Genomic DNA, 26,752 nt, shown 5'->3' with positions numbered 1-26,752 from the left:
TATCAGCGCAAAGAAAAAAAAGCGACACACCACTCCCGGGAGGGCTCGAACCTCACACCTTTCGGTTAACAGCTGAACGCGCTGGTGAGTTGTGCCCTGGAGACAGTTGTGCAACACTCTCACCACCGTCAGAACATTTCTCCAAAGCTATGAGTGCAAACAAAACTCACACACCACCCCCGGGTGGACTCAAACCTCCAAACTTGCGGTTAACAGCCCAACGCGCTAGCCCATTGCGCCACGGAGACAGTCGTGCTCCACTCTCATCACCGTCAGAACATTCCTCCATAGCTATCAGCGCACAGAAAAAAAGCGACACAGCGCCCCCGGGTGGGCTCAAACCTCCAACCTTTCGGTTAACAGCCGAACGCGCTAGTCAGTTGCGCCACAGAGACAGTAGTGCAGCACTCTGACCACCGTCAGAACATTTCTCCAAAGCTATCAGCGCAAAAAAAGCGACACACCACCCACGGGTGGGCTCAAACTTCCAAACTTGCGGTTAAGAGCCGAACGCGCTAGCCCATTGCGCCACGGAGACAGTCGTGCTCCACTCTCACCACCGTCAGAACATTTCTCCAAACCTATCAGCGCAAAGAAGAAAAAAGCGACACCCCGCTCCTGGGAGGGCTTCAACCTCCAAACTTTCGGGTAACAGCCGAACGCGCTAGTCAATTTTGCCACGAAGACAGTACTGCTCCACTCTCACCACCTTCAGAACATTTCTCCAAAGCTATCAGCACAAACAAAAAAAAGCGACACACCGGCCCCGGGTCGGCTCGAACCTCCAACCTTTCGGTTAACAGCCGATCGCACTAGCTAATTGCGCCACGGAGACAGTCGTGCTGAACTCTCACCACAGTCAGAACATTTCTCCAAAGCTATCGGCGCGAAGAAAAAAAAGGGACACACCGCTCCCGGGAGGGCTCGAACCTCCAACCTTTCGGTTAACAGCCGATCGCGCTAGCCAATTGCGCTACGGAGAAAGTCGTGAGGCACTCTTACTACCATCAGATTATTTCTCCAAGGCAATCAGCGCAAAAAAGGCGACACACCGCTACCGGGAGGGCTCTAACCTCCATCCTTTTGGTTAACGGCCGAATGCGCTAGCCGAATGCGCTAGCCGATTTCGCCACGGAGATAGCCGTGCTCCACTCTCAACTCCGTCAGAACAATTCTCAAAGGCTATCAGCGCAAAGAAAAAAAGCGACACACCACTCCAGGGAGGGCTCGAACCTTCAACCTTTCGGTTAACAGCCGATCACACTAGCCAATTGCGCCACGAAGAAAGTCGTGAGGCACTCTTACCACCGTCAGATTATTTCTCCAAGGCAATCAGAGCAAAGAAAAAAAAGGCGACACACCGCTACCGGGAGGGCTCGAACCTCCATCCTTTTGGTTAACGGCCGAACGCGCTAGTCAGTTTCTCCACGGAGACAGTAGTGCAGCACTCTGACCACCATCAGAACATTTCTCCAAAGCTATCAGCGCAAAAAAAAGCGACACACCGCCCCCGGGTGGGCTCAAACCTCTAAACTTGCGCTTAACAGCTGAATGCGCTAGGCAATTGCGCCACGGAGACAGTAGTGCAGCACTCTCACCACTGTCAGAACATTTCTCCAAACCTATCAGCGCAAAAAAGAAAAAAGCAACACACTGCTCCCGGGAGGGCTCGAACCTTCAACCTTTCGGGTAACAGCCGAACGCGCTAGTCAGTTGCGCCACGGAGACAGTAGTGCAGCCCTCTCACCACCATCAAAACATTTCTCCGAAGCTATCAGCGCAAAAAAAGCGACACACCACCTTCGTGTGGGCTCAAACCTCCAACCTTTCGGTTAACAGCCGAACGCGCTAGCCCATTGCGCCACGGTGACGTTCGTCCTCCACTCTCACCACCGTCAGAACATTTCTGCAAAGCTATCAGCACAAAGAAAAAAAAGCGACAAACCACCCTCGGGTGGGCTCGAACCTCCAACCTTTCGGTTAAAAGCCGAATGCGCTAGCTGATTGCGCAACGCAGACAGTAGTGCAGCACTCTCACCTCCGTCAGAACATTTCTCCAAAGCTATCGGCGCGAAGAAAAAAAAGAACACACCGCTCCCGGGAGGGCTCGAACCTCCATCTTTTTGGTTAACGGCCGAACGCGCTAGCTAATTTCGCCACGGAGACAGCCGTGCTCCACTATCACCTCCGTCAAATTAATTCTCAAAAGGTATCAGCGCAAAGAAAAAAAGCGACACACCAATCCAGGGAGGGCTCGAACCTCCAACCTTTCGGTTAACAGCCGATCACGCTAGCCAAGTGCGCCACGGAGAAAGTCGTGAGGCACTCTCACCACCGTCAGATTATTTCTCCAAGGCTATCAGCGCCAACAAAAAAGCGACACACCACTCCCGGGAGGGCTCGAACATCCAACCCTTCGGTTAACAGCCGATCGCGCTAGCCAATTGCGCAACGGAGAAAGTCGTGAGGCACTCTCACCACCCTCAGATTATTTTTACAAGGCTATCAGCGCAAAGAAAAAAACAGGCGACACACCGCTCCCGGGAGGGCTCGAACCTCCATCCTTTTGGTTAACGGCCGAACACGCTAGCCAATTGCGCCACGGAGACAGCCGTGCTCCACTCTCACCTTCATCAAAACAATTCTCAAAAGCTATCAGCGCAAAGAAGAAAAAAGCGACAAACCGCTCCCGGGAGAGCTCGAACCTCCAACTTTTTGGTTAACGGCTGAACGCGCTAGCCGATTTCGCCACGGAGATAGCCGTGCTCAACTCTCAACTCCGTCAGAACAATTCTCAAAAGGTATCAGCGCATAGAAAAAAAGCGACACACCACTCCAGGGAGGGCTCGAACCTCCAACCGTTCGGTTAACAGCCGACCACGCTAGCCGATTGCGCCACGGAGAAAGTCGTGAGGCACTCTCCCCACCATCCGAACATTTCTTTAAAGCTATCAGTGCAAAGAAAAAAAAGCGACACACCACTCCCGGGAGGGCTCGAACCTCACACCTTTCGGTTAACAGCCGAACGCGCTGGTGAGTTGCGCCCTGGAGACAGTAGTGAAACACTCTCACCACCGTCAGAACATTTCTCCAAAGCTATGAGTGCAAAAAAAACTCACACACCACCCCCGGGTGGACTCAAACCTCCAAACTTGCGGTTACCAGCCCAAAGCGCTAGCCCATTGCGCCACGAAGACAGTCGTGCTCCACTCTCATCACCGTCAGAACATTCCTCCTTAGCTATCAGCGCACAGTAAAAAAGCGACACAGCACCCCCGGGTGGGCTCAAACCTCCAACCTTTTGGTTAACAGCCGAACGCGCTAGTCAGTTGCGCCACAGAGACAGTAGTGCAGCACTCTGACCACCGTCAGAACATTTCTCCAAAGCTATCAGCACAAACAAAAAAAAGCGACACACCGGCCCCGGGTCGGCTCGAACCTCCAACCTTTCGGTTAACAGCCGATCGCACTAGCTAATTGCGCCACGGAGACAGTCGTGCTGCACTCTCACCACCGTCAGAACATTTCTCCAAAGCTATCGGCGCGAAGAAAAAAAAAGTGACACACCACTCCTGGAAGGGCTCGAACCTCCCACCTTTCGGTTAACAGCCGAACGCACTAGCCAATTGGGCGATGGAGACAGTCGTGCTCCACTCTCACCACCGTCAGAACATTTCTGCAAACCTATCAGCGCAAGGAAGAAAAAAGCGACACCCCGCTTCTGAAGGGCTCCAACCTCCAACCTTCCGGTTAACAGGCGAACGCGCTAGTCAGTTGCGCAACGGAGACAGTAGTGCAGCCCTCTCACCACCATCAAAACATTTCTCCAAAGCTATCAGCGCAAAAAAAGCGACACACCGCCTTCGTGTGGGCTCAAACCTCCAACCTTTCGGTTAACAGCCAAACGCGCTAGCCCATTGCGCCACGGCGACAGTCGTGCTCCACTCTCACCACCGTCAGAACATTTCTCCAAAGCTATCAGCACAAAGAAAAAAAAAGCGACACACCGCCCCCGGGTGGGCTCGAACCTCCAACCTTTCAGTTAACAGCCGATCGCACTAGCTAATTGCGCCACGGAGACGATCGTGCTGCACTCTCACCACCGTCAGAATATTTCTCCAAAGCTATCAGCTTAAAGAAGAAAAAAGGGACAAACCGCTCCCGGGAGGGCTTGAACCTCCAGCCTTTCGGTTAAAAGCCGAATGCGCTAGCTGATTGCGCCACGCAGACAGTAGTGCAGCACTCTCACCTCCGTCAGAACATTTCTCCAAATCTATTGGCGCGAAGAAAAAAAAAGTGACACACCGCTCCCGGGAGGGCTCAAACCTCCATCTTTTTGGTTAACGGCCGAACGCGCTAGCTAATTTCGCCACGGAGACAGCCGTGCTCCACCCTCACCTCCGTCAGAACAATTCTCAAAAGGTATCAGCGCAAAGAAAAAAGCGACACACCACTCCAGGGAGGGCTCGAACCTCCAACCTTTCGGTTAACAGCCGATCACGCTAGCCAAGTGCGCCACGGAGAAAGTCGTGAGGCACTCTCATCACCGTCAGATTATTTCTCCAAGGCTATCAGCGCAAAGAAAAAAAGCGACACACCACTCCCGGGAGGGCTCGAACCTCCAACCCTTCGGTTAACAGCCGATCGCGCTAGCCAATTGCGCCGCAGAGAAAGTCGTGAGGCACTCTAACCACCGTCAGGTTATTTCTCCAAGGCTATCAGCACAAAGAAAAAACGGCGACATATCGCTCCCGGGAGGGTTAAAACCCCCATCCTTTTGGTTAATGGCCGAACGCGCTAGCCGATTGCGCCACAAAGACAGCCGTGCTCACTCTCACCTCCGTCAGAACATTTCACCAAAGCTATCAGTGCAAAGAAACAAAATGCGACACACCGCTCCCGCGAGGGCTCGAACCTCCAAAATTTTGGGTAACAGGCGAATGCGCTAGTCAGTTGCGCCACGGAGACAGTAGTGCAGCCCTCTCACCACCATCAAAACATTTCTCCAAAGCTATCAGCGCAAAAAAAGCGACACACCGCCTTCGTGTGGGCTCAAACCTCCAACCTTTCGGTTAACAGCCAAACGCGCTAGCCCATTGCGCCACGGCGACAGTCGTGCTCCACTCTCACCACCGTCAGAACATTTCTCCAAAGCTATCAGCACAAAGGAAAAAAGCGACACACCGCCCCCGGGTGGGCTCGAACCTCCAACCTTTCAGTTAACAGCCGATCGCACTAGCTAATTGCGCCACGGAGACGATCGTGCTGCACTCTCACCACCGTCAGAATATTTCTCCACAGCTATCAGCTTATAGAAGAAGAAAGGAACAAACCGCTCCCTGGAGGGCTTGAACCTCCAGCCTTTCGGTTAAAAGCCGAATGCGCTAGCCGATTGCGCCACGGAGACAGCCGTGCTCACTCTCACCTCCGTCAGAACATTTCACCAAAGCTATCAGTGCAAAGAAACAAAATGCGACACACCGCTCTCGCGAGGGCTCGAACCTCCAAAATTTCGGTTAACAGCCGAACACGCTTGTCAGTTGCGCCACGGAGACAGTAGTGCAGCACTCTCACCACCGTCAGAACTTTTCTCCAAAGCTATCAGCGCAAAAAAAAGCGACACACCGTTCCCGGGTGGGCTCAAACCTCCAAACTTGCGGTTAACAGCCGATCGCACTAGCTAATTGCGCCAAGGAGACGATCGTGCTGCACTCTCACCACCATCAGAATATTTCTCCAAAGCTATCAGCGCAAAGAAGAAAAAAGCGACAAACCGCTCCCGGGAGGGCTTGAACCTCCAGCCTTACGGTTGACAGCCGGACGCACTAGTCAGTTGCGCCATGGAGACAGTAGTGCAGCACTCTCACCACCGTCAGAACATTTCTCCAAAGCTATCAGAGCAAAAAAAAAAGCGACACACCGCCCCGGGTGTGCTCAAACTTCCAAACTCTCGGTTAACAGCCGAACGGGCTAGCCCATTGCGCCACTGCGACAGTCGTGCTCCACTCTCACCACCGTCAGAACATTTCTGCATAGCTATCAGCGCAAAGAAAAAAAGCGACACAACGCCCCCGGGTGGCCTCAAACCTCCAACCTTTCGGTTAACAGTCGAACGCGCTAGTCAGTTGCACCACGGAGACAGTAGTGCAGCCCTCTACCACCATCAAAACATTTCTCCAAAGCTATCAGCGCAAAAAAAGCGACACAGCGCCTTCGTGTGGGCTCAAACCTCCAACCTTTCGGTTACCAGCCGAACGCGCTAGCCCATTCCGCCACGGAGACAGTCGTGCTCCAATCTCACCACCGTCAGAACATTTCTTCAAAGCTATCAGCGCAAAAAAAGCGACACACCGCCTTCGTGTGGGCTCAAACCTCCAACCTTTCGGTTAACAGCCAAACGCGCTAGCCCATTGCGCCACGGCGACCGTCGTGCTCCACTCTCACCACCGTCAGAACATTTCTCCAAAGCTATCAGCACAAAGAAAAAAAGCGACACACCGCCCCCGGGTGGGCTCGAACCTCCAACCTTTCAGTTAACAGCCGATCGCACTAGCTAATTGCGCCACGGAGACGATCGTGCTGCACTCTCATACCGTCAGAGTATTTCTCCAAAGCTGTCAGCTTATAGAAGAAGAAAGGAACAAACCGCTCCCGGGAGGGCTTGAATCTCCAGCCTTTCGGTTAAAAGCCGAATGCGCTAGCCAATTCCGCCACGGAGGCAGCCGTTCTCCACTCACACCACCGTCAGAACATTTCTCCAAAGCTATCAGCTCAAAGAAATAAAAGCGACACACTGCTCCCGCGAGGGCTCGAACCTCCAAAATTTCGTTTAACAGCTGAACTCGCTTGTCAGTTGCACCACGGAGACAGTAGTGCAGCACTCTCACCACCGTCAGAACATTTTGCTAAAGCTATCAGCGCAAAAAAAGCGACACACTGTTCCCGGGTAGGCTCAAACCTCCAAACTTGCGGCTAACAGCCGAACGCGCTAGCCCATTGCGCCACGGCGAAAATCGTGATTCACTCTCACCACCGTCAGAACATTTCTCCAAAGCTATCAGCGCAAAAAAAAAGCGACACACTGCCCCCGGGTGAGCTCAAACCTCCAAACGTGTGGTTAACAGCCAAACGCGCTAGGCTATTGCGCCACTGGACAGTCGTGCTGCACTCTCACCACCGTCAGAACATTTCTCGAAAGCTATCGGCGCGAAAAAAAAAGTGACACACCACTCCTGGAAGGGCTCGAACCTCCCACCTTTCGGTTAACAGCCGATCGCGCTAGCCAATTGCGCCACGGAGACAGCTGTGCTCCACTCTCACCTTCGTCAGAACAATTCTCAAAAGCTATCAGTGCAAAGAAGAAAAAAAGCGACAAACTGCTGCCGGGAGAGCTCGAACCTCCAATCTTTCGGGTAAAAGCCGATGGCGCTAGCCAATTGCGCCACGGACACAGCCGTTGTCCACTCTCACCACCGTCCAAACATTTCTCTAAAGCTATCAGCGCAAAAAAAGCGACACACCGCCCCCGGGTGGGCTCAAACCTCCAAACTCTCGGTTAAGAGCCGAATGGGCTAGTCCATTGCGCCACGGCGACAGTCGTGCTCCCCTCTCACCAGCGTCAGAACATTTCTCCATAGCTATCAGCGCAAAGAAAAAAAGCGACACAGCGCCCCCACTTGGCCTCAAACCTCCAACGTTTCGGTTAACAGCTGAATGCGCTAGTCATTTGCGCCACGGAGAGAGTAGTGCACCACTCTCACCTTCGTCAGAACATTTCTCCAAAGCTATCAGCGCAAAAAAAGCGACACACCGCCCCTGGGTGGGCTCAAACCTCCAACCTTTCGGCCAACAGCCGAACGCACTAGTCAGTTGCGCCACGGAGACAGTAGTACAGCACTCTCACCAACGTCAGAACTTTTCTCCAAAGCAATCAGCGCTAAAAAAGCGGCAGACCACCCTCGGGTGGGCTCAAACCTCCAAACTTGCGGTTAACAGCCGAACGCACTAGCCCGTTGGGCCACGGAGACAGTCGTGCTCCACTCCTACCACCGTCAGAACATTTCTGCAAACCTATCAGCGCAACGAAGAAAAAAGCGACACCCCGCTTCTGTAGGGCTCCAACCTCCAACCTTCCGGTTAACGGGCGAACGCGCAAGTCAGTTGCGCCACGGAGACAGTAGAGCACTCTCTCACCACCATCAAAACATTTCTCCAAAGCTATCAGCGCAAAAAAAGCGACACACCACCTTCGTGTGGGCTCAAACCTCCAACCTTTCGGTTAACAGCCGAACGCGCTAGCCCATTGCGCCACGGCGACAGTCGTGCTCCACTCTCACCACCGTCAGAACATTTCTGCAAAGCTATCAGCACAAAGAAAAAAAAAGCGACACACCGCCCCTGGGTGGGCTCGAGCCTCCAACCTTTCGGTTAAAAGCCGAATGCGCTAGCTGATTACGCCATGCAGACAGTAGTGCAGCACTCTCACCTCCGTCAGAACATTTCTCCAAAGCTATCGGCGCGAAGAAAAAAAAAGGGACACACCGCTCCCGAGAGGGCTCGAACCTCCATCTTTTTGGTTAACGGCCGAACGCGCTAGCTAATTTCGCCACGGAGACAGCCGTGCTCCACTCTCACCTCCGTCAGATCAATTCTCAAAAGGTATCAGCGCAAAGAAAAAAAGCGACACACCACTCCAGGGAGGGCTCGTACCTCCAACCTTTCGGTTAACAGCCGATCGCGCTAGCCAATTGCGCCACGGAGAAATTTGTGAGGCACTCTCACCACCGTCTGATTATTTCTCCAAGGCTATCAGCGCAAAGAAAAAAAGCGACACAACACTCCCGGGAGGGCTCGAACCTCCAACCTTTCGGTTAACAGCCGATCGCGCTAGCCAATTGCGCCACGGAGAAAGTTGTGAGGCACTCTAACCACCGTCAGGATATTTCTCCAAGGCTATCAGCGCAAAGAAAAAAAAGGCGACATACCGCTCCCAGGAGGGTTAAAACCCTCATCCTATTGGTTAACGGCCGAACGCGCAAGCCGATGGCGCCACGGAGACAGCCGTGCTCCACTCTCACCTCCGTCAGAACATTTCCCCAAAGCTATCAGTGCAAAGAAACAAAATGCGACACACTGCTCCCGCGAGGGCTCGAACCTCCAAAATTTCGGTTAACAGCCGAACGCGCTTCTCAGTTGCCCCACGGAGACAGTAGTGCAGCACTCTCACCACCGTCAGAACATTTCTCCAAAGTTACAGCGCAAAAAAAAGCGACACACCATTCCCGGGTGGGCTCAAACCTCCAAACTTGTGGTTAACAGCCGAACGCGCTAGCCCATTGCGCCACGGCGACAGTCGTGCTCCACTCTCACCTTCGTCAGAACATTTCTCCAAAGCTATCAGCGCAAAAAAAAAGCGACACACTGCCCCCGGGTGAGCTCAAACCTCCAAACGTGTGGTTAACAGCCAACCGCACTAGCCCAATGCGCCACGGAGACAGTCGTGCTCCACTCTCACCACCGTCAGAACATTTCTCCAAAGCTATCAGTGCAAAAAAGCGACACACCGCCCCCGGGTGGGCTCAAACCTCCAAACTCTCGGTTAACAGCCGAACGGGCTAGCCCATTGCGCCACGGCGACAGTCGTGCTCCACTATCACCACCGTCAGAACATTTCTCCATAGCTATCAGCGCAAAAAAAAAGTGACACACCGCCCCCGCGTGGCCTCAAACCTCCAACCTTTCGGTTAACAGCCGAACGCGCTAGTCAGTTTCGCCACGGACACAGTAGTGCAGCACTCTCACCAACGTCAGAACATTTCTCCAAAGCTATCAGCGCAAAAAAAGCGACAGACCGCCCCTGGGTGGGCTCAAACCTCCAAATATGCGGTTAACAGCCGAACGCACTAGCCCATTGCGCCACGGAGACAGTCGTGCTCCACTCTCACCACCGTCAGAACATTTCTGCAAACCTATCAGCGCAAAGAAGAAAAAAGCGACACCCCGCTTCTGAAGGGCTCCAACCTCCAACCTTCCGGTTAACAGGCGAACGCGCTAGTCAGTTGCGCCACGGAGACAGTAGTGCAGCCCTCTCACCACCATCAAAACATTTCTCCAAAGCTATCAGCGCAAAAAAGCGACACACCGCCTTCGTGTGGGCTCAAACCTCCAACCTTTTGGTTAACGGCCGAACACGCTAGCCAATTGCGCCACGGAGACAGCCGTGCTCCACTCTCACCTTCATCAGAACAATTCTCAAAAGCTATCAGCGCACAGAAGAAAAAAGCGACAAACCGCTTCCGGGAGAGCTCGAACCTCCAGCTTTTTGGTTAACGGCTGAACGCGCTAGCCGATTTCGCCACGGAGACAGTAGTGCAGCACACTCACCTCCGTCAGATTATTTCTCCAGGGCTATCAGCGCAAAGAAATTAAGGCGACACACCCCTCCCGGGAGGGCTCGAACCTTCATCCTTTTGGTTAATGGCCGAACGGGCTAGCTAAATGCGCCACTGAGACAGCCGTGCTCCTCTCTCACCTCCGTCAAAAATTCTCAAACGCTATCAGCGCAAAAAAAAGCGACACACCGTTCCCGGGTGGGCTCAAACCTCCAAACTTGCGGTTAACAGCCGAACGCGCTAGCCCATTGCGCCACGGCGAAAGTCGTGCTTCACTCTCACCACCGTCTGAACATTTCTTCATAGCTATCAGCGCTAAGAAAAAAAGCGACACACTGCTCCAGGGAGAGATCGAACCTCCAATCTTTCAGGTAACAGCCGAACGCGCTAGTCAATTTTGCCACGGAGACAGTCGTGAGGCACTCTCACCACCCTCAGATTATTTCTACAAGGCTATCAGCGCAAAGAAAAAAAAACAGGCGACACACCGTTCCCGGCAGGGCTCGAACCTCCATCCTTTTGGTTAACGGCCGAACACGCTAGCCAATTGCGCCACGGAGACAGCCGTGCTCCACTCTCACCTTCATCAGAACAATTCTCAAAAGCTATCAGCGCAAAGAAAAAAAAGCGACAAACTGCTCCCGAGAGAGCTCGAACCTCCAGCCTTTAGGTTAACAGCCGAACGCGCTAGCCAAATGCGCCACGGAGACAGTAGTGCAGCACACTCACCTCCGTCAGAATATTTCTCCAAAGCTATCGGCGCGAAGAAAAAAAAGGGACACACCGCTCCCGGGAGGGCTCGAACTTCCAACTTTTCGGATAACAGCCGATCGCGTTAGCCATTTGCGCCGCGGAGAAAGTCGTGAGGCAATCTCACCACCATCCGAACATTTCTTTAAAGCTGTCAGCTCAAAGAAAAAAAAGCGACACACCACTCCCGGGAGGGCTCGAACCTCAAACCTTTCGGTTAACAGCCGAACCCGCTGGTGAGTTGCGCCATGGAGACAGTAGTGCAGAACTCTCACCACAGTCAGAACATTTCTCCAAAGCTATCAGCGCAAAAAAAGCGACACACCACCCCCGGGTGGGCTCAAACTTCAAACTTGCGGTTAACAGCCGAACGCACCAGCCCATTGCGCCACGGAGACAGTCGTGCTCCACTCTCACCACCGTCAGAACATTTCTCCAAACCTATCAGCGCAAAGAAGAAAAAAGCGACACCCCGCTCCCGGGAGGGCTCCAACCTCCAACCTTTCGGGTAACAGCTGAATACGCTAGTCAATTTTGCCACGAAGACAGTACTGCTTCACTCTCACCACCTTCAGAACATTTCGCCAAAGCTATCAGCACAAAGAAAAAAAAGTGACACACTGCCCCCGGGTGGGCTCGAACCTCCAACCTTTCGGTTAACAGCCGATCGCACTAGCTAATTGCGCCACGGAGACAGTCGTGCTGCACTCTCACCACCGTCAGAACGTTTCTCCAAAGCTATCAGCGCAAAGAAGAAAAAAGCGACAAACCACTCCCGGAAGGGCTCGAACCTCCAACCTATCGGTTAACAGCCGATCACACTAGCTAATTGCGCCACGGAGACAGTCGTGCTGCACTCTCACCGCCGTCAGAACATTTCTACAAAGCTATCATGGCAAAGAAGAAAAGCGAAACACCGCTCCCGGGAGAGCTCGAACCTCCAACCTTTCGGTTAACAGCCGATCGCGCTAGCCAATTGCGCCACGGAGAAAGTCGTGAGGCACTCTTACGCCAGTCAGATTATTTCTCCAAGGCAATCAGCGCAAAGAAAAAAAAGGCGACACACCGCTACTGGGAGGGCTCGAACCTCCATCGTTTTGGTTAACGGCCGAACGCGCTAGCTAATTTCGCCACGGAGACAGCCGTGCTCCACTCTCACCTTCATCAGAACAATTCTCAAAAGCTATCAGCGCAAAGAAGAAAAAAGCGACAAACTGCTCCCGGGAGAGCTCGAACCTCCAGCTTTTTGGTTAACGGCTGAACGTGCTAGCATATTTCGCCACGGAGATAGCCGTGCTCCACTCTCAACTCCGTCAGAACAATTCTCAAAAGCTATCAGCGCAAAGAAAAAAAGCGACACACCACTACAGGGAGGGCTCGAACCTTCAACCTTTCGGGTAACAGCTGATCACGCTAGCGAAATGCCCTACGGAGAAAGTCGTGAGGCACTCTTACCACCGTCAGATTATTTCTCCAAGGCAATCAGCGCAAAGAAAAAAAAGGCGACACACCGCTACTGGGAGGGCTCGAACCTCCATCGTTTTGGTTAACGGCCGAACGCGCTAGCTAATTTCGCCACGGAGACAGCCGTGCTCCACTCTCACCTCCGTCAGAACAATTCTCAAAAGGTATCAGCGCAAAGAAAAAAAGCGACACACCACTCCAGGGAGGGCTCGAACCTCCAACCGTTCGGTTAACAGCCGATCACGCTAGCCAATTGCGCCACGGAAGAAGTCGTGAGGCACTCTAACCACTGTCAGGTTATTTCTCCAAGGCTATCAGCGCAAAGAAAAAAAGGCGACATACCGCTCCCGGGAGGGTTAAAACCCAATCCTTTTGGTTAACGGCCGAACGCGCTAGCCGATTGCGCCACGGAGACAGCCGTGCTCCACTCTCACCTCCGTCAGAACATTTCACCAAAGCTATCAGTGCAAAGAAACAAAATGCGACACACTGCTCCCGCGAGGGCTCGAACCTCCAAAATTTCGGTTAACAGCCGAACGCGCTTCTCAATGGAGACAGTAGTGCAGCACTCTCACCACCGTCAGAATATTTCTCGAAAGCTATCAGCGCAAAGAAGAAAAAAGCGACACCCCGCTCTCGGGAGGGCTCCAACCTCCAACCTTTCGGGTAACAGCTGAATGCGCTAGTCAATTTTGCCACGAAGACAGTAGTGCTCCAATCTCACCACCGTCAGAACATTTCTTCAAAGCTATCAGCGCAAAGAAAAAAAAAGCGACACACCACTCCAGGGAGAGATCGAACCTCCAATCTTTCGGGTAACAGCCAAACGCGCTAGTCAATTTTGCCACGGAGACAGTACTGCTCCACTCTCACCACCTTCAGAACATTTCTCCAAAGCTATCAGCACAAAGAAAAAATAGCGACACACCACTCCGTGGAGCACTCGAGCCTCCAACCATTCGGTTAACAGCCAATTGCGCCACGGAGGCAGTCGTGCTGCACTCTCACCACCATCAAAACATTTCTTCAAAGCTATCAGGGCAAAGAAAAAAACGTGAGACACCGCTGCCGGGAGGACTCGAACCTCCAATCATTCGGGTAACAGCCGAACGCGCTAGCCAATTGCGCCACGGAGAAAGTCGTGAGGCACTCTTACCCCCGTCAGATTATTTCTCCAAGGCAATCAGCGCAAAGAAAAAAAGGCGACACACCGCTACTGGGAGGGCTCGAACCTCCATCGTTTTTCGTTAACGGCCGAACGCGCTAGCTAATTTCGCCACGGAGACAGCCGTGCTCCACTCTCACCTTCATCAGAACAATTCTCAAAAGCTATCAGCGCAAAGAAGAAAAAAGCGACAAACTGCTCCCGGGAGAGCTCGGAGCTCCAGCTTTTTGGTTAACGGCTGAACGCGCTAGCCGATTTCGCCACGGAGATAGCCGTGCTCCACTCTCACCTCCGTCAGAACATTTCTCCAAAGTTATCGGCGCGAAGAAAAAAAAGTGACACACCACTCTCTGGAGGGCTCGAACCTCCATCCTTTCTGTTAAGAGCCGATCGCGCTAGCCAATTGCGCCACGGAGAAAGTCGTGAGGCACTCTCACCACCCTCAGAATATTTCTACAAGGCTATCAGCGCAAAGAAAAAAAAAACAGGCGACACACCGTTCCCGGCAGGGCTCGAACCTCCATCCTTTTGGTTAACGGCCGAACACGCTAGCCAATTGCGCCACGGAGACATCCGTGCTCCACTCTCACCTTCATCAGAACAATTCTCAAAAGCTATCAGCGCAAAGAAGAAAAAAGCGACAAACCGCTCCCGGGAGAGCTCGAACCTCCGGCCTTTCGGTTAACAGCCGAACGCGCTAGCCAAATGCGCCATGGAGACAGTAGTGCAGCACACTCACCTCCATCAGAACATTTCTCCAAAGCTATCGGCGCGAAGAAAAAAAAGGGACACACCGCTCCCGGGAGGGCTCGAACCTCGAACCTTTCGGTTAACAGCCGAACGCGCTGGTGAGTTGCGCCATGGAGACAGTAATGCAACACTCTCACCTCCGTCAGAACATTTCTCCAAAGCTATGAGCGCAAAAAAAGCCACACACCACCCCCGGGTGGGCTCAAACCTCCAAACTTGCGGTTAACAGCCGAACGCGCTAGCCCATTGCGCCACGGAGACAGTCGTGCTCCACTCTCATCACCGTCAGAACATTCCTCCATAGCTATCAGCGCACAGAAAAAAAGCGACACACCGCCCCCGGGTGGGCTCAAACCTCCAATCTTTCGGTTAACAGCCAAACGCGCAAGTCAGTTGCGCCAAAGAGACAGTAGTGCAGCACTCTGACCACCGTCAGAACATTTCTCCAAAGCTATCAGCGCAAAAAAAGCGACACACCACCCCCGGGTGGGCTCAAACTTCCAAACTTGCGGTTAACAGCCGAACGCCCTAGCCCGTTGCGCCACGGAGACAGTCGTGCTCCACTCTCACCACCGTCAGAACATTTCTCCAAACCTATCAGCGCAAAGAAGAAAAAAGCGACACCCCGCTCCCGGGAGGACTCCTACCTCCAACCTTTCGGGTAACAGCCGAACGCGCTAGTCAATTTTGCCACGAAGACAGTACTGCTCCACTCTCACCACCTTCAGAACATTTCTCCAAAGCTATCAGCACAAAGAAAAAAAATGCGACACACCGCCCCCGGGTGGGCTCGAACCTCCAACCTTTCGGTTAACAGCCGATCGCGCTAGCTAATTGCGCCGCGAAGGCAGTCGTGCTGCACTCTCACCACCATCAAAACATCTCTTCAAAGCTGTCAGGGCAAAGAAAAAAAGTGACACACCGCTGCCGGGAAGACTCGAACCTTCAATCATTCGGGTAACAGCCGAACGCGCTAGTCAATTTTGCCACGGAGACAGTACCGCTCCACTCTCACCACGTACAGATCATTTCTCCAAAGCTATCAGCACAAAGAAAAAAAAGCGACACACCGCCCCCGGGTAGGCTCGAACCTCCAACCTTTCGGTTAACAGCCGATCGCACTAGCTAATTGCGCCACGGAGATAGCCATGCTCCACTCTCAACTCCGTCAGAACAATTCTCAAAAGCTATCAGCGCAAAGAAAAAAAGCGACACACCACTACAGGGAGGGCTCGTACCTCCAACCTCTCGGTTAACAGCTGATCACGCTAGCCAATTGCGCCACGGAGAAAGTCGTGAGGCACTCTCACCACCGTCAGATTATTTCTCCAAGGCTATCAGCGCAAAGAAAAAAAGCGACACACCACTCCCGGAAGGGCTCGAACCTCCAACCCTTCGGTTAACAGTCAATCGCGCTAGCCAATTGAGCACACGGAGAAAGTCGTGAGGCACTCTAACCACCGTCAGGTTATTTCTCCAAGTCTATCAGCGCAAAGAAAAAAAAGGCGACATACCGCTCCCGGGAGGGTTAAAACCCCCATCCTTTTGGTTAACGGCCGAACGCGCTAGCCGACTGCGCCACGGAGACAGCCGTGCTCCACTCTCACCTCCGTCAGAACATTTCACCAGAGCTATCAGTGCAAAGAAACAAAATGCGACACACCGCTCCCGCGAGGGCTCGACCCTCCAAAATTTCGGTTAACAGCCGAACGTGCTTGTCAGTTGCGCCACGGAGACAGTAGTGCAGCACTCTCACCACCGTCAGAACATTTCTCCAAAGCTATCAGCGCAAAAAAAAGCGACATACCGTTCCCGGGTGGGCTCAAACCTCCAAACTTGCGGTTAACAGGCGAACGCGCTAGCCCATTGCGCCACGGCGAAAGTCGTGCTCCACTCTCACCACCGTCAGAACATTTCTGCATAGCTATCAGCGCAAAGAAAAAAAGTGACACACCGCTGCCGGGAAGACTCGAACCTCCAATCTTTCCGGTAACAGCCGAACGCGCTAGTCAATTTTGCCACGGAGACAGTACTGCTCCACTCTCAACACCTTCAAAAAAGTTCTCCAAAGCTATCAGCTCAAAGAAAAAAAAGCGACACACAACTCTCGGGAGGGCTCGGTGCCTCCAACCTTTCGGTTAACAGCCAAACGCGCAAGCCAATTGCGCCACGAAGGCAGTCATGCTGCACTCTCACCACCATCAGAACATTTATTCAAAGGTATCAGCGCAAACAAAAAAGTGACACACCGCTGCCGGGAGGACTCGAACCTCCTATCTTTCGGGTGACAGCCGAACGCGCTAGTCAACTTTGCCACGGAGATAGTACTGCTCCACTCTCACCACCTTCAGAACATTTCTCCAAAGCTATCAGCTAAAAGAAAAAAAAGTGACACACCGCCACAGGGTGGGCTCCAACCTCCAATCTTTCGGTTAACAGCCGACCGCGCTTGTCAGTTTCTCCACGGAGACAGTAGTGCGGCACTCTCACCACCGTCAGAACATTTCTACAAAGCTATCAGCGCAAAAAAAAGCGACACACCGCCCCCGGGTGGGCTCAAACCTCCAAACTTGCGCTTAACAGCTGAATGCGCTAGCCAATTGCGTCACGGAGACAGTAGTGCAGCACTCTCACCACTGTCAGAACATTTCTCCAAACCTATCAGCGCAAAAAAGAAAAAAGCAATACACCGCTCGCGGGAGGGCTCGAACCTCCAACCTTTCGGTTAACAGCCGAAAGCGCTAGTCAGTTGCGCCACAGAGACAGTAGTGCAGCACTCTCAACACCGTCAGAACATTTCTCCAAACCTATCAGGGCAAAAAAGAAAAAAAAACGAAACACTGCTCCCGGGAGGGCTTGAACATCCAACCTTTCGGGTAACAGCCGAACGCGCTAGTCAGTTGCGCCACGGAGACAGTAGTGCAGCACTCTCACCACCGTCAGAACATTTTTCCAAAGCTATCAGCGCAAAAAAAAAAACGCGAAACACCGCCCCCAGGTGGGCTCAAACCTCCAAACTCGCGGTTAACAGCCAAATTCTTTAGCCAATTGCGCCACGGAGACAGTCGTGCTCCAATCTCACCACCATCAGAATATTTCCCCAATGCTATCAGCGAGAAGAAAAAAAAGCGACACACCGCTCCCGGGACGGCTCGAACCTCCAACCTTTCGGTTAACGGCCAAACGCGCTAGGATTGCGCCACGGCAAAAATCGTGATTCACTCTCACCACCGTCAGAACATTTCCCCATAGCTATCAGCGCAAAGAAAAAAAGCGACACACTGCTCCAGGGAGAGATCGAACCTCCAATCTTTCAGGTAACAGCCGAACGTGCTAGCTGATTGCGCCACGCAGACAGTAGTGCAGCACTCGCACCTCCGTCAGAACATTTCTCCAAAGCTATCGGCGCGAAGAAAAAAAAAGTGACACACCACTCCCGGGAGGGCTCGAACCTCCATTCTTTCGGTTAACAGCCGATCGCGCTAGCCAATTGCGCCACGGAGAAAGTTGTGAGGCACTCTCACCACCCTCAGATTATTTCTCAGGGGCTATCTGCGCAAAGAAGAAAAAAGCGACAAACCGCTCCCGGGAGAGCTCGAACCTCCAGCCTTTCGGTTAACAGCCGAACGCGCTAGCCAATTGCGCCACGGAGACAGTAGTGTAGCACACTGACCTCCATCAGAACATTTCTCCAAAGCTATCGCCGCGAAGAAAAAAAAGGGACACACCGCTCCCGGGAGGACTCGAACTTCCAACTTTTCGGAACACAGCTGATCGCGTTAGCCAATTGCGCCACGGAGAAAGTCGTGAGGCACTCTCACCACCATCCGAACATTTCTTTAAAGCTATCAGCGCAAAGAAATAAAAGCGACACACCACTCCCGGGAGGTCTCGAACCTCAAATCTTTCGGTTAACAGCGAACGCGCTGGTGAGTTGCGCCATGGAGACAGTAGTGAGACACTCTCACCACCGTCAGAACATTTCTCCAAAGCTATGAGCGCAAAAAAAGCCACACACCACCCCCGGGTGGGCTCAAACCTCCAAACATGCGGTTAACAGCCGAACGCGCTAGCCCATTGCGCCACGGAGACAGTCGTGCTCCACTCTCATCACCGTCAGAACATTCCTCCATAGCTATCAGCGCACAGAAAAAAAGCGACACACCGCCCCCGGGAGGGCTCGAATATCCGACCTTTCGGGTAACAGCCGAACATGCTAGTCAGTTGCGCCACGGAGACCGTAGTGCAGCACTCTCACCACCGTCAAATCATTTTTCCAAAGCTATCAGCGCAAAAAAAAGCGAAACACCGCCCCCGGGTGGGCTCAAACCTCCAAACTTGCGGTTAACAGCCAAATGCTCTAGCCAATTGCGCCACGGAGACAGTCGTGCTCCAATCTCACCACCATCAGAACATTTCCCCAATGCTATCAGCGAAAAGAAAAAAAAGCGACACACCGCTCCCGGGACGGCTCGAACCTCCAACCTTTCGGTTAACGGCCGAACGCGCTAGGATTGCGCCACGGAGACAGTCGTTCTTCACTCTCACCACCGTCAGAACATTTCTCTAAAGCTATCAGCGCAAAGAAAAAACATGCGACACACCGCTCCCGGGACGGCTCGAACCTCCAACTTTTCGGTTAACGGCCGAACGCGCTAGGATTGCTCCACGGAGACAGTCGTGCTTCATTCTCACCACCGTCAGAACATTTCTCCAAAGCTATCAGCGCAAAGAAAAAAAATGCGACACACCGCTCCCGGTAGGGCTCGAGCCTCCAACCTTTCAGTTAACAGCCGAACGCACTAGCCAATTCTGCCACGGAGACAGCCGTTATCCACTCACACCACCGTCAGAACATTTCTCCAAAGCTATCAGCGCAAAGTAATAAAAGCGACGCACCTCTTCCGGGAGGGCTCGAAGCTCCAACCTTTCGGTTAACATCCGATCACGCTAGCCAAATTCACCACGGAGACTGCCGTTCTCCACTCTCACCACCGTCAGAAGATTTCTCCAAAGCTATCAGCTCAAAGAAATAAAAGCGACACACAGCTCCCGCGAGGGCTCGAACCTCCAAAATTTCGTTTAACAGCCGAACTCGCTTGTCAGTTGCACCACGGAGACAGTAGTGCAGCACTCTCACCACCGTCAGAACATTTTGCTAAAGCTATCAGCGCAAAAAAAGCGACACACTGTTCCCGGGTAGGCTCAAACCTCCAAACTTGCGGCTAACAGCCGAACGCGCTAGCCCATTGCGCCACGGCGAAAATCGTGATTCACTCTCACCACCGTCAGAACATTTCTCCATAGCTATCAGCGCAAAGAAAAAAAGCGACACACCGCTCCAGGGAGAGATCGAACCTCCAATCTTTCAGGTAACAACCGAACGCGCTAGCTGATTGCGTCACGCAGACAGTTGTGCAGCAATCTCACCTCCGTCAGAACATTTCTCCAAAGCTATCGGCGCAAAGAAGAAAGAAGCGACAAACCGCTCCCGGGAGAGCTCGAACCTCCAGCCTTTCGGTTAACAGCCGAACGCACTAGCCAATTGCGCCACGGAGACAGTAGTGTAGCACACTCACCTCCATCAGAACATTTCTCCAAAGCTATCGGCGCGAAGAAAAAAAAGGGACACACCCCTCCCGGGAGGGCTCGAACTTCCAACTTATCGGAACACAGCTGATCGCGTTAGCCAATTGCGCCACGGAGAAAGTCGTGAGGCACTCTCACCACCATCCGAACATTTCTTTAAAGCTATCAGCGCAAAGAGAAAAAAGCGACACACCACTCCCGGGAGGGCTCGAACCTCAAAGCTTTCGGTTAACAGCCGAACGCGCTGGTGAGTTGCGCCATGGAGACAGTAGTGCAACACTCTCACCACTGTCAGAACATTTCTCCAAAGCTATGAGCGCAAAAAAGCCACACACCACCCCCGGGTGGGCTCAAACCTCCAAACATGCGGTTAACAGCCGAATGCGCTAGCCCATTGCGCCACGGAGACAGTCGTGCTCCACTCTCATCACCGCCAGAACATTCCTCCATAGCTATCAGCGCAAAGAAAAAAACGTGAGACACCGCTGCCGGGAGGACTCGAACCTCCAATCATTCGGGTAACAGCCGAACGCGCTAGCCAATTGCGCCACGGAGAAAGTCGTGAGGCACTCTTACCCCCGTCAGATTATTTCTCCAAGGCAATCAGCGCAAAGAAAAAAAGGCGACACACCGCTACTGAGAGGGCTCGAACCTCCATCGTTTTTCGTTAACGGCCGAACGCGCTAGCTAATTTCGCCACGGAGACAGCCGTGCTCCACTCTCACCTTCATCAGAACAATTCTCAAAAGCTATCAGCGCAAAGAAGAAAAAAGCGACAAACTGCTCCCGGGAGAGCTCGAACCTCCAGCTTTTTGGTTAACGGCTGAACGCGCTAGCCGATTTCGCCACGGAGATAGCCGTGCTCCACTCTCAACTCCGTCAGAACAATTCTCAAAAGCTATCAGCGCAAAGAAAAAAAGCGACACACCACTCCAGGGAGGGCTCGAACCTCCAACCGTTCGGTTAACAGCCGATCACGCTAGCCAATTGCGCCACGGAGAAAGTCGTGAGGCACTCTCACCACCGTCAGATTATTTCTCCAAGGCTATCAGCGCAAAGAAAAAAAAGGCGACATACCGCTCCCGGAAGGGTTAAAACCCAATCCTTTTGGTTAACGGCCGAACGCGCTAGCCGATTGCGCCACGGAGACAGCCGTGCTCCACTCTCACCTCCGTCAGAACATTTCACCAAAGCTATCAGTGCAAAGAAACAAAATGCGACACACTGCTCCCGCGAGGGCTCGAACCTCCAAAATTTCGGTTAACAGCCGAACGCGCTTCTCAATGGAGACAGTAGTGCAGCACTCTCACCTCCGTCAGAACATTTCTCCAAAGCTATCGGCGCGAAGAAAAAAAAGTGACACACCACTCCCTGGAGGGCTCGAACCTCCATCCTTTCGGTTAAGAGCCGATCGCGCTAGCCAATTGCGCCACGGAGAAAGTCGTGAGGCACTCTCACCACCCTCAGATTATTTCTACAAGGCTATCAGCGCAAAGAAAAAAAAAACAGGCGACACACCGTTCCCGGCAGGGCTCGAACCTCCATCCTTTTGGTTAACGGCCGAACACGCTAGCCAATTGAGCCACGGAGACAGCCGTGCTCCACTCTCACCTTCATCAGAACAATTCTCAAAAGCTATCAGCGCAAAGAAGAAAAAAGCGACAAACCGCTCCCGGGAGAGCTCGAACCTCCAGCCTTTCGGTTAACAGCCGAACGCGCTAGCCAAATGCGCCATGGAGACAGTAGTGCAGCACACTCACCTCCATCAGAACATTTCTCCAAAGCTATCGGCGCGAAGAAAAAAAAGGGACACACCGCTCCCGGGAGGGCTCGAAACTCGAACCTTTCGGTTAACAGCCGAACGCGCTGGTGAGTTGCGCCATGGAGACAGTAATGCAACACTCTCACCTCCGTCAGAACATTTCTCCAAAGCTATGAGCGCAAAAAAAGCCACACACCACCCCCGGGTGGGCTCAAACCTCCAAACTTGCGGTTAACAGCCGAACGCGCTAGCCCATTGCGCCACGGAGACAGTCGTGCTCCACTCTCATCACCGTCAGAACATTCCTCCATAGCTATCAGCGCACAGAAAAAAAGCGACACACCGCCCCCGGGTGGGCTCAAACCTCCAATCTTTCGGTTAACAGCCAAACGCGCTAGTCAGTTGCGCCAAAGAGACAGTAGTGCAGCACTCTGACCACCGTCAGAACATTTCTCCAAAGCTATCAGCGCAAAAAAAGCGACACACCACCCCCGGGTGGGCTCAAACTTCCAAACTTGCGGTTAACAGCCGAACGCACTAGCCCGTTGCGCCACGGAGACAGTCGTGCTCCACTCTCACCACCGTCAGAACATTTCTCCAAACCTATCAGCGCAAAGAAGAAAAAAGCGACACCCCGCTCCCGGGAGGACTCCTACCTCCAACCTTTCGGGTAACAGCCGAACGCGCTAGTCAATTTTGCCACGAAGACAGTACTGCTCCACTCTCACCACCTACAGACCATTTCTCCAAAGCTATCAGCACAAAGAAAAAAAATGCGACACACCGCCCCCGGGTGGGCTCGAACCTCCAACCTTTCGGTTAACAGCCGATCGCGCTAGCTAATTGCGCCGCGAAGGCAGTCGTGCTGCACTCTCACCACCATCAAAACATCTCTTCAAAGCTGTCAGGGCAAAGAAAAAAAGTGACACACCGCTGCCGGGAAGACTCGAACCTCCAATCATTCGGGTAACAGCCGAACGCGCTAGTCAATTTTGCCACGGAGACAGTACCGCTCCACTCTCACCACGTACAGATCATTTCTCCAAAGCTATCAGCACAAAGAAAAAAAAGCGACACACCGCCCCCGGGTAGGCTCGAACCTCCAACCTTTCGGTTAACAGCCGATCGCACTAGCTAATTGCGCCACGGAGATAGCCATGCTCCACTCTCAACTCCGTCAGAACAATTCTCAAAAGCTATCAGCGCAAAGAAAAAAAGCGACACACCACTACAGGGAGGGCTCGAACCTTCAACCTTTCGGTTAACAGCCGATCACGCTAGCCAATTGCGCCACGAAGAAAGTCGTGAGGCACTCTTACCACCGTCAGATTAATTCTCCAAGGCAATCAACGCAAAGAAAAAAAAGGCGACACACCACTACCGGGAGGGCTCGAACCTCCATCCTTTTGGTTAACGGCCGAACGCGCTAGCTGATTTCGCCAGGGAGACAACCGTGTTCCACTCTCACCTCCGTCAGAACAATCCTCAAAAGGTATCAGCGCAAAGAAAAAAAGCGACACACCACTCCAGGGAGGGCTCGTACCTCCAACCTCTCGGTTAACAGCTGATCACGCTAGCCAATTGAGCACACGGAGAAAGTCGTGAGGCACTCTAACCACCGTCAGAACATTTCTGCATAGCTATCAGCGCAAAGAAAAAAAGCGACACACCGCTCCAGGGAGAGATCGAACTTCCAATCTTTCGGGTAACAGCCGAACGCGCTAGTCAATTTTGCCACGGAGACAGTACTGCTCCACTCTCACCACCTTCAAAAAAGTTCTCCAAAGCTATCAGCTCAAAGAAAAAAAAGCGACACACCACTCTCGGGAGGGCTCGGTGCCTCCAACCTTTCGGTTAACAGCCAAACGCGCAAGCCAATTGCGCCACGAAGGCAGTCATGCTGCACTCTCACCACCATCAGAACATTTATTCAAAGGTATCAGCGCAAAGAAAAAAGTGACACACCGCTGCCGGGAGGACTCGAACCTCCTCTCTTTCGGGTGACAGCCGAACGCGCTAGTCAACTTTGCCACGGAGATAGTACTGCTCCACTCTCACCACCTTCAGAACATTTCTCCAAAGCTATCAGCTAAAAGAAAAAAAAGGGACACACCGCCACAGGGTGGGCTCCAACCTCCAATCTTTCGGTTAACAGCCGACCGCGCTTGTCAGTTTCTCCACGGAGACAGTAGTGCGGCACTCTTACCACCGTCAGAACATTTCTACAAAGCTATCAGCGCAAAAAAAGCAACACACCGCCCCCGGGTGGGCTCAAACCTCCAAACTTGCGCTTAACAGCTGAATGCGCTAGCCAATTGCGTCACGGAGACAGTAGTGCAGCACTCTCACCACTGTCAGAACATTTCTCCAAACCTATCAGCGCAAAAAAGAAAAAAGCAATACACCGCTCGCGGGAGGGCTCGAACCTCCAACCTTTCGGTTAACAGCCGAAAGCGCTAGTCAGTTGCGCCACAGAGACAGTAGTGCAGCACTCTCAACACCGTCAGAACATTTCTCCAAACCTATCAGGGCAAAAAAGAAAAAAAACGACACACTGCTCCCGGGAGGGCTTGAACATCCAACCTTTCGGGTAACAGCCGAACGCGCTAGTCAGTTGCGCCACGGAGACAGTAGTGCAGCACTCTCACCACCGTCAGAACATTTTTCCAAAGCTATCAGCGCAAAAAAAAAAGCGAAACACCGCCCCCAGGTGGGCTCAAACCTCCAAACTTGCGGTTAACAGCCAAATTCTTTAGCCAATTGCGCCACGGAGACAGTCGTGCTCCAATCTCACCACCATCAGAATATTTCCCCAATGCTATCAGCGAAAAGAAAAAAAAGCGACACACCGCTCCCGGGATGGCTCGAACCTCCAACCTTTCGGTTAACGGCCAAACGCGCTAGGATTGCGCCACGGCAAAAATCGTGATTCACTCTCACCACCGTCAGAACATTTCTCCATAGCTATCAGCGCAAAGAAAAAAAGCGACACACTGCTCCAGGGAGAGATCGAACCTCCAATCTTTCAGGTAACAGCCGAACGCGCTTGCTGATTGCGCCACGCAGACAGTAGTGCAGCACTCGCACCTCCGTCAGAACATTTCTCCAAAGCTATCGGCGCGAAGAAAAAAAAAGTGACACACCACTCCCGGGAGGGCTCGAACCTCCATTCTTTCGGTTAACAGCCGATCGCGCTAGCCAATTGCGCCACGGAGAAAGTTGTGAGGCACTCTCACCACCCTCAGATTATTTCTCAGGGGCTATCTGCGCAAAGAAGAAAAAAGCGACAAACCGCTCCCGGGAGAGCTCGAACCTCCAGCCTTTCGGTTAATAGCCGAACGCGCTAGCCAATTGCGCCACGGAGACAGTAGTGTAGCACACTGACCTCCATCAGAACATTTCTCCAAAGCTATCGCCGCGAAGAAAAAAAAAGGGACATACCGCTCCCGGGAGGACTCGTACTTCCAACTTTTCAGAACACAGCTGATCGCGTTGCCAATTGCGCCACGGAGAAAGTCGTGAGGCACTCTCACCACCATCAGAACATTTCTTTAAAGCTATCAGCGCAAAGAAAAAAAAGCGACACACCACTCCCGGGAGGTCTCGAACCTCAAATCTTTCGGTTAACAGCCGAACGCGCTGGTGAGTTGCGCCATGGAGACAGTAGTGAGACACTCTCACCACCGTCAGAACATTTCTCCAAAGCTATGAGCGCAAAAAAAGCCACACACCACCCCCGGGTGGGCTCAAACCTCCAAACATGCGGTTAACAGCCGAACGCGCTAGCCCATTGCGCCACGGAGACAGTCGTGCTCCACTCTCATCACCGTCAGAACATTCCTCCATAGCTATCAGCGCACAGAAAAAAAGCGACACACCGCCCCCGGGAGGGCTCGAATATCCGACCTTTCGGGTAACAGCCGAACATGCTAGTCAGTTGCGCCACGGAGACCGTAGTGCAGCACTCTCACCACCGTCAAATCATTTTTCCAAAGCTATCAGCGCAAAAAAAAGCGAAACACCGCCCCCGGGTGGGCTCAAACCTCCAAACTTGCGGTTAACAGCCAAATGCTCTAGCCAATTGCGCCACGGAGACAGTCGTGCTCCAATCTCACCACCATCAGAACATTTCCCCAATGCTATCAGCGAAAAGAAAAAAAAGCGACACACCGCTCCCGGGACGGCTCGAACCTCCAACCTTTCGGTTAACGGCCGAACGCGCTAGGATTGCGCCACGGAGACAGTCGTTCTTCACTCTCACCACCGTCAGAACATTTCTCTAAAGCTATCAGCGCAAAGAAAAAAGATGCGACACACCGCTCCCGGGACGGCTCGAACCTCCAACTTTTCGGTTAACGGCCGAACGCGCTAGGATTGCGCCACGGAAACAGTCGTGCTTCATTCTCACCACCGTCAGAACATTTCTCCAAAGCTATCAGCGAAAAGAAAAAAAATGCGACACACCGCTCCCAGAAGGGCTCGAGCCTCCAACCTTTCAGTTAACAGCCGAACGCACTAGCCAATTCCGCCACGGAGACAGCCGTTATCCACTCACACCACCGTCAGAACATTTCTCCAAAGCTATCAGCTCAAAGAAATAAAAGCGACACACAGCTCCCGCGAGGGCTCGAACCTCCAAAATTTCGTTTAACAGCCGAACTCGCTTGTCAGTTGCATCACGGAGACGGTAGTGCAGCACTCTCACCACCGTCAGAACATTTTGCTAAAGCTATCAGCGCAAAAAAAGCGACACACTGTTCCCGGGTAGGCTCAAACCTCCAAACTTGCGGCTAACAGCCGAACGCGCTAGCCCATTGCGCCACGGCGAAAATCGTGATTCACTCTCACCACCGTCAGAACATTTCTCCATAGCTATCAGCG

The 26,752-nt window shown here is 52.8% G+C and overlaps 3 non-coding genes across 3 annotated transcripts; all 3 read right to left on the bottom strand.

Annotated features, from left to right (window-relative positions):
• Window positions 1-5,333: 5,333 nt before the first annotated feature.
• TRNAK-UUU (transfer RNA lysine (anticodon UUU)) lies at window positions 5,334-5,410 on the bottom strand. Its single transcript has one exon. It is a non-coding gene; the product is annotated as a tRNA-Lys (tRNA).
• A 12,690-nt stretch (window positions 5,411-18,100) lies between these two features.
• Window positions 18,101-18,174, bottom strand: TRNAN-GUU (transfer RNA asparagine (anticodon GUU)). Its single transcript has one exon. It is a non-coding gene; the product is annotated as a tRNA-Asn (tRNA).
• Window positions 18,175-25,163: 6,989 nt separating this feature from the next.
• On the bottom strand, window positions 25,164-25,237 carry TRNAN-AUU (transfer RNA asparagine (anticodon AUU)). Its single transcript has one exon. It is a non-coding gene; the product is annotated as a tRNA-Asn (tRNA).
• Between the last annotated feature and the right edge of the window lie 1,515 nt (window positions 25,238-26,752).

This window comes from Rhipicephalus microplus, chromosome 8 (genome assembly GCF_043290135.1).
Source record: "Rhipicephalus microplus isolate Deutch F79 chromosome 8, USDA_Rmic, whole genome shotgun sequence".
NCBI lineage: Eukaryota > Metazoa > Arthropoda > Arachnida > Ixodida > Ixodidae > Rhipicephalus > Rhipicephalus microplus.
This window is presented reverse-complemented; position numbering and strand designations above follow the sequence as displayed.